The following is a 10,876-nucleotide window of genomic DNA, read 5'->3' as shown; positions in this document are numbered from 1 at the left end:
TCCCCGGCGAAAGGCGGGCAGGACACAGATCCCTGTCCCTCCCTGCGAGACGCCTGGCAGCCCAAGGCACCCCCGTGGAGCAGGCACAGAACACCCAACTTCTGTGTCGACCAGAAATCTGCAATCCCACGTACGGAGGACGCAGCTGGGGCCGAAGGTCTCCAGACTGGGACTCACAAGTCGTCTCTCAAGGGTGCAGGAGAGGACAGTGGTTTGGAGGGAATCCCTGTGCAGGACCCGTGAACCACGGGTGCTCCTGAAATTAGTCTGCCTGGGAGCCCATTTCTAGAGCAAACCCCTTATGCAGCCCCTTTTCCTATGGACATGAAACCCACGAGATCCCATAAATGCACGATGTCTTATTCATCTAGGGCTGCCTTATCAAGGCGCCCCAGACTGAAGGGCGCAGATGGAGGTGTTCCTCTTCCAGTCTGGAGGCTGGGAGTCGGAGATCCAGGCGGGGCTGAGGCTGGGAGTCGGAGATCCAGGCAGGGCTGAGGCTGGGAGTCGGAGATCCAGGCGGGGTCAAGGCAGGTTCCTCTGGAGACCTCGCTCCTGGGCCTGCAGACCGCATCTTCTCCTTGTGACCTCACGTGGTTGTCCCTCTGCATGGGTCTGTGTCCTCATCTCCTTCCAAGGACAGCAGTCGTGTGGGGTATGGCTACCCAACTGTCTACTGAAACTAAATTATCTCTTGAAAGACCGCATGTCCACATATGATCACTTCCTGGGGTCTGGGGTAAGGATTGGAAGGAGTGGACTGGAGGGGACACAACTCAGGCCCTAAGAAGAAGTTTGCTGCCGTCCGCAGCCTGGAGATGTTTCTGTTAAACGGGGAGCAGGGGCATGCATGGGGCATCATGAAGTGGCCCTAGGTGGGACCCAGGACAGAGGTCTATGCTCCTGTGAGGCCGAGCGAGAGTCCCTGTGTCCCAGCGGGAGCTGGTGAGGGCAGCGCATCCCCGGTGTCTCTGCGAAGTCCTGCGTCTTTACGTGGCAGGAAGGAAGGAGTCTCGGTCCTGAAAGTCAGGACGGGCCGGGCAGCCCGTGGACCTCATGGGGAACGTGCTGGGACTCCATCCTGACCGACGGGCTTCTGCAGAGCACAGCGTCTTGGGTTTACACCTGCCGTAAAGGCCACTCCCGCTGTCCGGCTGGTCCTCGCAGAAGCTGTAAGTCTTGATGCCGTGTCTCCGAACACAGTGTCTGCCAGTTTTTCTGTAAATACGGTCCTGTTGGTGGTCGGCTCTGTTCCCCACCTCACGCTCTCTTGGATTCAAGTCTGACTGTGACAAAATCACTAAAGTTTATTTATGATCTTCTCATCAACGTATCCCAAACACCGAAAGCCCAAGCGTGGGACACACACAGGCAGGCATACGTCCTTAGAAGACGTGCGGGAACGTGTGTGGGCAGGAAGCAGAGGTGGAGCTGTCGGCTGGCGCGAGAGGGCGGGGCCGGAGGGACCCCGGGGAGGAAAGGTCCGTCCTGATCTGGATCCTGGTAAGAGTCTCAGCGTGCGCACACATTTCAGAACTTACCCCAACCTACGGTTTCCGTGCGCGTTTTATCGCATGTGAATGACGCCCTCGTGAAGCCAGGAGAACAACTCGCGTTCCGGGCGGTAGCACATCCCTGCACATTCCAGAATTATTTTGATGCGTCTTGTTTTTCAAGGAGCCGGTGTTGGTGTCCCTCCGTGTCGTTTGGGTCTCGGCGGGGTTGGGTCCGGGAGGCGCCCTTTAGCTTGGCTCTCTCGGTATTGTCAGAATGACGCAAACACACATTTCTCTTGCAGTGAAAGCTGATCGGGACCCGACGGGGCTGGTTGGTGGGGCCGGGAGGGAGGGACACACTAACAATACTGCGTAAGCGGAAAGACCCAGACACGGAGATCGGAAGATCCTACGAGCGGGAGCTTTTCCTGAAATAGAATACCACACAGGCCCAGGAGGAATGAGCAGGACCGTACCCCGGCGTTGCTGAGGCTTTGCTGTCCATCGGGTTAAACTAGAATTTCCAGGGCCGTCTGGCTGGCTCCGCTGGTGGAGCGGGCGAACCTTGATCTCGGGGTCGGGTTTGAACCCTGCGTTTGGTATAGAAATTACTTAAAAATAAAAATAAAAATAAATTTTTAAAAAAAGGATTTCCGAGTCAAAGAGTGGATGCCACAGGTCAGTCATTGCTCAATGGCTACGCGCTGCAGAACCCCTCTGGCCCGCTTCCCGGGCCCCGCGAGAGGAAACCGTGTCAGGAGTGACCCACGCACCCTGGGGAGCCTGTGCTGTGATTTCCCTTCCACATGACCCAAAGAAGCGTTTCCAACAGTCCACTGCCGGATTGACCAGCCCTTCTGTGTAATCCTTGGGCCATCATGAGGAAGGAATTGAAACCGACGGACAGTTTGTGGCCAAACCTCTGTCTCTGTGCATACCGAAGCGTGGAGACTAAGAATGAACCTCATGAATCTTTTTTTTAAGTTTTTAAAAAATGTGTTTCCTGGGCGCCTGGGTGGCTCAGTGGGTTAAGCCGCTGCCTTCGGCTCAGGTCATGATCTCAGGGTCCTGGGATCGAGTCCCGTGTCGGGCTCTCTGCTCAGCAGGGGGCCTGCTTCCTCCTCTCTCTCTGTCTGCCTCTCCGTCTACTTGTGATTTCTCTCTGTCAAATAAATAAATAAAATCTTAAAAAAAAAATAAAAAATGTGTTTCTTAATTTAAGACATCTGTCCCCCCACCTGGGGTCTGAGCTCACATTGCCGAGATCGAGTTGCACGCTGCATGCACGGACCCCGCCAGGTGCCCCTAAATCTTCTCTATTCCTGGCAATAAGTCACGGTCACCTTCAGTACCTGTGGGGAGGAAGGGCAGTTGTGCTCAACGTATTAAAAGATGCGGCTCAGATGCATTTTTATTGTCTGCTGTAAATTGCGTGTGGGATATTTAAACACCTACTGTGTGGGTGAGTTGCCAGGAGTCATATAATTCAGGAAAAAGGGTAACCGTCGGAGCTTCACGGCTGTAACAAAGGTAACTATGAGCATGGAGATGCGGACGTGCTCAGTCAAAGATTTAGGCATAAAAACATGTTGCCTAACAGTTTCACTGCCAGGAAAAGAAAACTTCTAACATTCTCTGAGTGATGAGGAATGAAAATATAATTTCAAATACGAAGAGAATAGAAAGACACAAGTCTGGGAGGCGTAGGGTTAGGGTTAGGGGCATGGTCCCAACTAGATGACCCGCTTCCCAAAGTGGACATAGGGAGACCAAGAAAGGGCCCGAGCTGCAGAGATGGGGCCAGGTGAGCCCAGGGGACCTGGGATGGTGACCCTGCTCTGCACGGTCCTGGGCAGGCCGAGTGTGGACCTTGTCAACCTGTCTGAACCCACAGACGCTCGCAGCACTGGACTCCGTCCCATGAATAACACTGTAGCTCCTCGCTGGTCACAAACACACCGCCCAGAGCCAGATGTTCATAATCAGGGGAACTGGGAAGGGGGTGGTGGTTGGAGAGGTCATGGGAACTCTGGATTTTCTGCTCCATGTGTCCGTAAACCTGAAACTGCTCCTAGAAAGGAAGTGTAGTAATTATAAAACAAAAAGGTAAAGTAGAGGAAAAGGGAAGGGAAGAATGGAGAACAGGGACGTGGAGACCCACAGGGCTTTCGCAAGACGGGGTTCCCTTCCGACGAAGTGGAGACCCGCAGGATTTTGCAAGGCGGGGTTCCCTTCCGACGAAGTGGAGACCCGCAGGCTTTCGCAAGGCGGGGTTCCCTTCCGACGGACCCACTCAGACTGAGAGCACGGCAGCATCCTCAGAACGTGGGCGACTCTTGCAAATGTCACATTCCAGGGGGAAAGTAAGTCCCAGAAGATTACATGCAGCATAAAACTGTTTACCAGTTACAAAAAGTAAAAGTCAAACCACACGGCTTTTAGGTGTGGAAGTGAGTTTAATAGTGACTCTCCCCCCACTTCCCCCACCAAGGACGTGCACCCCTCATCATCCCTGGAAGCTGTGCTCGGATCTCAGCTGGAAAATGGTCTCTGCAGACGTGATTCAGGGAAGGATCTGAGATGAGACCGTCCTGGATCAGAGTGGTCCTAAATCCAGTGACGGGTCCTTCACGAGAGACATGCGGAGCAGGCGGCAGAAGAGGAAGAGCCCACGGGGTGATGAAGTCAGATGCGTGGAGCATGTACACACTGGGGGACAGATCCCCGGATCCCCAGGCTAAAGACCTGGAGGGGTCCTGGATGGACGCGCCCCTGCAGCTCCTAGAAGAACCCAGCCCTGCGGACACCCTCACGTTATGCTTCTGGCCTCCACCATGTGCCGGAGTGAATTTTGAGGGCCCCAGCTTGGGGTAATTCGTAGAGCAGCCATGGGGAACCGACAGGCACATGCACCTAGGGCAGACGAGCCACCCCAGGCAGAAGGCAGGCAACCAGCAGTGCTGGCCGGGGAGGACGAGCAGGTGGTGGGACGGCAGGGCTGGAGGCCACCGAGCTTTGTAGGGACGATGGTTCGCAGCGCTGATTAAGCTCTGACCGTCACACACGTGCAAGCATGACAGCACAGCCGGACGGAGCCCGAGTCGTGATCCGGGTGAGTGGCCGTCCCACTGTCCTCCTGTGGTCCTCCGCACAGGCAAAGAGCAGTGCCGTGAGCTCTCGGATATCTGAATGCACGATGTTATAAACTCACCTGAAATGGGAACATGCATTCAGCACACACAGGATCGATGAGAGAGGCTGCACACGGTGACCAGCAGTCTGCAGGCCTCTCCAGCGTCAGGACCCAACGGCCCAGGGGACTGGGTGTGATGAGAGGGTGGCTTGGGCCACCGCTGCCCAGGAAGCCTCTGTCCTTGTCCATGGCCAGCTCTCGGGGGGTCCCCCAAGACGGTCATCTGCAGGCTCAGACGGAAGCCAGCGCAAGTCCAGAAGCCTGGTGGTGCTCTGCGTGACGACCAAGCCCTGGATCCCCACAGTGGCAGCTGAGCTGGCCACTGATGAGGCAAAGGAGGGAGCCGGGGGCCTGTCAGCATTGTCCAAGGGGACAGGGACTTTACGAGTCTTATGTGAGTCTCAGGAGGACAGCGGCTCACGGCAGGAAGCTGGGGTGACTTCCCTGAGGATCCAGAACAAAGGACTACACCCCGTGGCTTACACATCAGAAATGTCTTTATTGTCTGGGGGTTCTGGGGGCCAGAAGTCCCACATCACGGCTTCGCAGGGCTTCACCCTCTCCGAAGGCTCTATGGAAGTGTTGGAGAGGAAAGGTTTTTCTTCTACCCTCTTATGTTCTGTCGGTGAGGCCTGTGAATTAAAGTAAAAAATGAGAGATTAAAAGGAAACAAAACATCTTGTGTATGCATACGGACATGCAGAGGCCTCCAGAGACGAGAAGTGAGGCTCAAAGATGTCGTTACACTCAGGGGTTTACACCTCCTTTTAACGAAGAAGAGGGTTTGGGCTTCACGAACAGATGAATTGTGGGGACGTGACTAGAGACACAGTGAGGGAACTAATGGCCGATACAGGTTATGTTAGTCAGGTCCGTCTGTGCAGTGTCTTCTCAGTGCTGGTGGTCCCTCTGCAGTGATAAGGGTCACTGCCCTTCTCCTGGCCCAGGGCAGAAGAGGGGGAACCTTCACAAAGGGAAGTTTGGGGTGGCAGCTTTTTGGGTCCTCTTCAAAGGATCAGTTCTAGGCATCTCTCCCGGCTTCTGGAAGTTGTGTGGCTTCTGAAAACTTCACAGCAACCTTCACAAGACGTTGTCCTGGATGCGTGGGGGTCTGTGTTCAAATTCCCCTTCCTTATAGGGAAGCCGGTCCTGCTGGATTAGGGCCCAGCCTAATGGGCTCTATGCAGACCCCGTGACCTAGTGAGGTCATAGTCTGAGGTCCTCAGGTCTCCAACTCCAGCATTCTTTCAGCCTAGAATAAAGCCGCTTTCTGGAACGCAGAGGTCGGGGGATTCCATGGATCACCGTGGTTTCCCAGGAGCGCAGGCTGGGGGACTTTCTGCCCTACGGGGCTTTTTATCGCTTTTCTCCAAAGCCTTCCATTCCCTCACCCTGTCACAGTCCCTGGGCTCTGCGTCTGGATCACAGGTTGTGTCGGAGAGATCCCAGGGGGACACCCCGAGCCCTGCAGACTGGGGTCGCATCCGGGGCTGACGATCTCTGCCCAGGAGCAGGAGTCCGCAGTGGGGGAATGGGGTGTGGGGTCCCGCTCTGCTCCCGCAGTTGTGTGAGCATGGATGAGTGTGTGCGTGTGACGGAGAGACGGAGAGAGACACGGAGAGGGACAGACGCGGGGGCGGTGGTCCTCATAGTGCGGAGACGGAGATGCGGCACGGATGCGGTGTGGCGCACACACCCATGGGACTTGGATGGGACACCTGGGGCCCGGTGAGGCTGGCTCTGCACCGAGGAGGGCGGAGAGCCCCCAGGGCCTGTGACACGACCTGGACAGGCATCCAGGACAGTGACAACGTTGCTCCGCAGACTCTGGGAAGTGTGCACAGACTGTCCCCTACGTCCTCAAACGGGCATGAACTTTGTTTGTTTTCAAGCTGGTTTATCCATCTGAGAGAGGGAGCGAGTGAGAAAGCGCAGAGGCGGGGAGCAGAGAGCGAGACGCAGACCGCGCTGCGGACTGGGACTCGATCCCAGGACCCCGGGATCATGACCGCAGCCAGAGAGCGAGACGCAGACAAGGGATGGGGGACAGACTCCAGAGCTTGGGGGACAAGACACAGAGAGGACAGACCCCAGAGAGTGCGGAAAGGGACGGGGACAGACTCTGGGGACAAGACACAGAGAGGACAGACCCCGGAGAGTGCGGAAAGGGAAGGGGACAGACTCCAGAGCTCGGGGGACAAGACACAGGACAGACCCCCGGCGAACGGGGCAGAGGGCACAAATGGGGGTGCCGACACGGGACCACACAGAGGACAGAGCCCTGCAGAGGAGGGGAGAGGACAGACTCCAGAGGGGAGGGGACGGCAGGGGACCACACAGAGGACAGAGCCCTGGAGGGCAGTGAGGGAGAAGACAGAAGACACACCCCAGGGAAGGGGAGGTCACAGGAGGACTCGGGAGGGACAGGCCCCCCCAGAGCAGTGGGGGGAGGACAGGGCATCAGCGTCCGTCCGCGTGGGAAGGTCATGATGGAGGCCACACAGGAAGGAGATTCCGGGAACCCCCGCGGCCCTGCGCGTGCGGCCCCTGCGCTGTGCGGCTGACTTCCCAGGACACAGCTTTGGAAGCTGCTACCTGAGGAATTCGGACAAGAGCGGACTCCCTGGAACAGCGTAGAAGTAGCTGACAGCGTTCCCACGTCGGGCCCCTTGGACCTGCATCCCGTGTTCTGGGTAGAAAACGCGTGGGGGTCAGGAAAAGCCCCCGAAGAGGAAAGACCCCGGGGACCTGGTGCCCCAGACGAGTCTTGTGTCCACGACGATCGTTTTAACCCCAAGACCTGTTACCTGCTCCCTTACCCGCACGCCGGTCTATATCCCAGAGCAGCCGGGGTCCGGGCACTGGGGACAGAGGGTCACGGGGTGAAGGGGATGTCGCGGGGTGGGGTCCTGGGGAGACGTCACAGGATGGGGGTCGCAGGACTAAGGGTGCTGTCCCAGGGCGAGGTCAGAGGGTGGGGGTCCCAGTGCTGGGGGCTGAGGGTCACAGCGCTGAGGGCGATTTTACAGGGCAGGGGTCATGGGGCCAAGGGTGATGTCACGGGATGTGGGTGATGTGATGGGGTCATGCTAGGGACTCAGCTGCCTTCAAACTGTGCCTCCGACCTGACAAGCCCAGGTGCTGAGGGAGGGGGTGTTTGTGGGGGAGGGGTGACCATGCACCCGCACCGTGCCCCGGAGGTGTTCTCAGCTCTGCCTTCGAAAGGACCCCCAGGGGTCCCCCTCCTGTGCCCCTTCAGAGTTCCAAGCCCCTGCGCACGCATCCAAGCCAGGTGGGCTCCCTCCTGCCCAGGCGCCAACTCTGTGCGGCCCCGAGCCCGAGGCTCCTGTCCCTGTCTCTCGTCTTTGCGTCCCTCCTGCGGGCGGTGGCGAGCGAAGCCTGGGGCCCACGGGGGACCACGCTGCATCCTGCGGCACGGTGGGCGGTCGGGGTCCCGCCCGAGAACACTGGGACGCTGGGTCCACGATGCAGGCTCAGGTGTGGCGGGATTCCTGGGACCCGTGAGCCGAAGTCCCAGGCGCCTGCCGTCTGCAGGACCGGGTGGACCGGAGGGTCTTCCTCGTCAGTCGCAGCCACGCACGTACCGTGTCACGTCACAGATACCAGGAACCTGAGCAACAAGGCAGAGGCTCGCGGGGGAAACGGGAGACATACCACGAGAGGCTCCTGAACTCGGGAGACACACTGAGGGCTGCTGGAGGCGGGTGCAGGGTCGGGGTGGACGCTGGGGGTGGACGCTGGGCGGGTGCGCTGTGCTGAGCGCTGTGGATGCTGTGAGCCCGATGAATCACCGCTTGTACCCCTGGAACAAGCGGTACATTATGTGTTAGAACAAACCGACAAGTCACATGAGCCCCTCCGCCGCTTTGTTCAAACGCGTCCTGAACGAGGCACATTTTAAGGAAAATGAAAGTCAGGATTTCCTGAGGAGCAAACGCAGAGAGAAACGGGTTCACCTCAGAGCGGAGGTCCCAGAGGCCTGCGTGGCAGAGAGCAGAAGGGGCCGGTCCCGTGTTCTTTATCCCTTCCGAGACGTGGACAGAGATGAGGGCTTCCCACGGCCATTTCCGAGGGGGACGGGGCCTGGGTGCAGGGACAGCCACAGTGCGGTTTGGAGGAAGCCAGATGAAGCTACGTCCACAGTGGGGTGGACCCAGGTGCAGGGACAGCCACAGTGGGGTTCAGGGCAGGAGCCAGCCCATGTGGACCCGCAGCTGTACCTGGTCAGTGTGTTCGAGGTGACCCTGTGTGAGGAGGACGCCATGTACGGTTGTCCAGAACCTGCCCCCCGGACACCCTGAGCCCGTCCGGTTCTGCCCGTGATTTCCCTGTCACGGGGACCCGTGCGGCGTGTCAGTGCGTGGAACGTCAACGGGACTCTCCAGGAGTCACGCCTCGGGGCTGGGCTGTAGCAGGGGTGAGGCCCTGAGCCCTGCAGGTTTCGGAGGAACCGGGAGGAGGTGGTGCCCAGTGAGGGGGCAGGCCCAGGGCCCCGGGCACACAGCAGGCGTCTAGCCCAGCAGGTCTGTGCGACAAGGGATGTGCTGTGAGCTCGCCATTGGGGAGGACAGGGGTGCGACCGGGAGTGAGCGGGTGTGCTTTGGGGAGACAGGGGTGGTGCCCAGCATGGGGACTGTCCCCAAGGCTTGCCTTAAACACCCAACCAACCGCTACACAGAAGGACCCCACAGGAGGATTGTCTAGAAAGGCCACGCAGGGTCCTGGGCTCGGGAAACACCCGTGTCCCTTCCCGTCACAGGTGACATCGGGGACAAGTGGGTCTTCCCCCCAGTCACGCTCACTGCCCTGGCGCAGGAGGCCTGCGGCGAGTGTGTGGACCCTGTGCCGGCTCCCAGAGGTGGGCATGAGACAGCAGTAGCTTCTGTCCCGAACAGGGTGTGAAGGTCCGCAAGGAGACCCCCCATGGGGCGTGACGGGGTCAGCAGGACGAGACCCCCCTCATGGGGCGTCAGAGGGTCAGGGGGTCGAGACCTTGAGACCCTGTAGGGATGAAGCCTTAGGGCTTCTGGCCTCAGTGCAGCCTGGAGGACTGCTTGGAGGAAGCGGCCAGGAGCAGGGCCTGGTGGACGGAGGTGGGGGGTGCAGGGGAGTCAGCTGTTTCCACAGGCCGCACTTGCTTGTTCTGGACACCCCCACCCCTGGAGGCTGCGAGTGTGCCGTGGTGGAGCCTAACCGGGTGTGGGCAGGTCCCTGAGGACTCTCCGGCCTGTCCAGCTCCAAGGGCCCTGGACTCTCCGGCCTGTCCAGCTCCCAGAGCCCCGCATCCCTCAGCTCACGGCCCGTCCTCCTGCCGCAGAGCCAGCGAGGCTGGGTGTCCTTGTCCACAGCGTGCCCCTGCTCCTCCTCCCCCCTGTCCACGTCACAGCCCCTGGGACTGCACGCCCCCACCCCCACCCCGTGAGGCAGGCCAGTCCCTGCTTTAGCTCAGCCTTTGCAGCGACCTCCAAGCCAGTGCACTGGGGGGCCTGCCCTGCACAGGTTCCGGGGGAGCGGTCCCACCTGAGGCAGGACGGGCAGTTGAGGCCGAAGGGAGGGAGGGTCTGGTCCACAGGCAGCCCAGGTGAGGTCACTGTCAAGGCCCCCTGAGCTCGGGAGCCCAGAGCCCCATTTGATGGGGTCTGTGTGGGGTCCTGGGCTGTGCAGGGGAGCCTGGGGGCCCAGGAGGGGGCTGAGGGCAGGGCACTGGGTCTCCACGGAGGGAGGCAGGAGGAGCAGAGTCAGAGGAGGGGGAAGAGGGGGAAGACAGGAGGAGAGGGCGGAGGGGAGGGGGAGGGAGAAGGGGGGGGAGAGCAGGGGAGAGGAGAGCAGGGCAGAGACGGGAGGGAGCTGTGCGGCTGCTCAGGGCAATCCCCAGGACCCCTGGCCCCAGGCACAGGCTCCGGGTGGAAGGAGGTACCTCGGGGAGCTGCACCCACACCCTGGGCTGAGCCTGCCCCCTGAGCCCCGGGCCCCACGGTTACTCCTGTGCTCCGATGGTCCCCAGGGTTAGTCCTGTGCTGTGATGGTCCCCAGGGTTAGTCCTGTCCTCCGATTGGCCCCAGGGGTTAGTCCTGTGCTTTGATGGTCCCCAGGGTTAGTCCTGTGCTCCTATGGTCCCGTGTCCCCTCCAGTCCCAGCCAGTCTCCGGCAGACTTCCCGAGGCACA

General features: G+C 59.6%; 1 long non-coding RNA gene across 1 annotated transcript; it reads right to left on the bottom strand.

Annotated features, from left to right (window-relative positions):
- Positions 1–5,193: 5,193 nt before the first annotated feature.
- LOC309856851 lies at positions 5,194–8,691 on the bottom strand. The gene is made up of 3 exons (XR_014307367.1): positions 8,667–8,691; positions 8,365–8,512; positions 5,194–5,321 (listed from the first exon to the last, which is right to left on the bottom strand). It is a non-coding gene; the product is annotated as an uncharacterized lncRNA (long non-coding RNA).
- Positions 8,692–10,876: the final 2,185 nt, after the last annotated feature.

Source organism: Mustela nivalis, assembly GCF_964662115.1.
Source record: "Mustela nivalis genome assembly, chromosome: Y".
In the NCBI taxonomy this organism is placed as follows: domain Eukaryota; kingdom Metazoa; phylum Chordata; class Mammalia; order Carnivora; family Mustelidae; genus Mustela; species Mustela nivalis.
The sequence above is the reverse complement of the archived record's forward strand: the minus strand, read 5'-3'. Positions and strand labels throughout refer to the sequence as shown.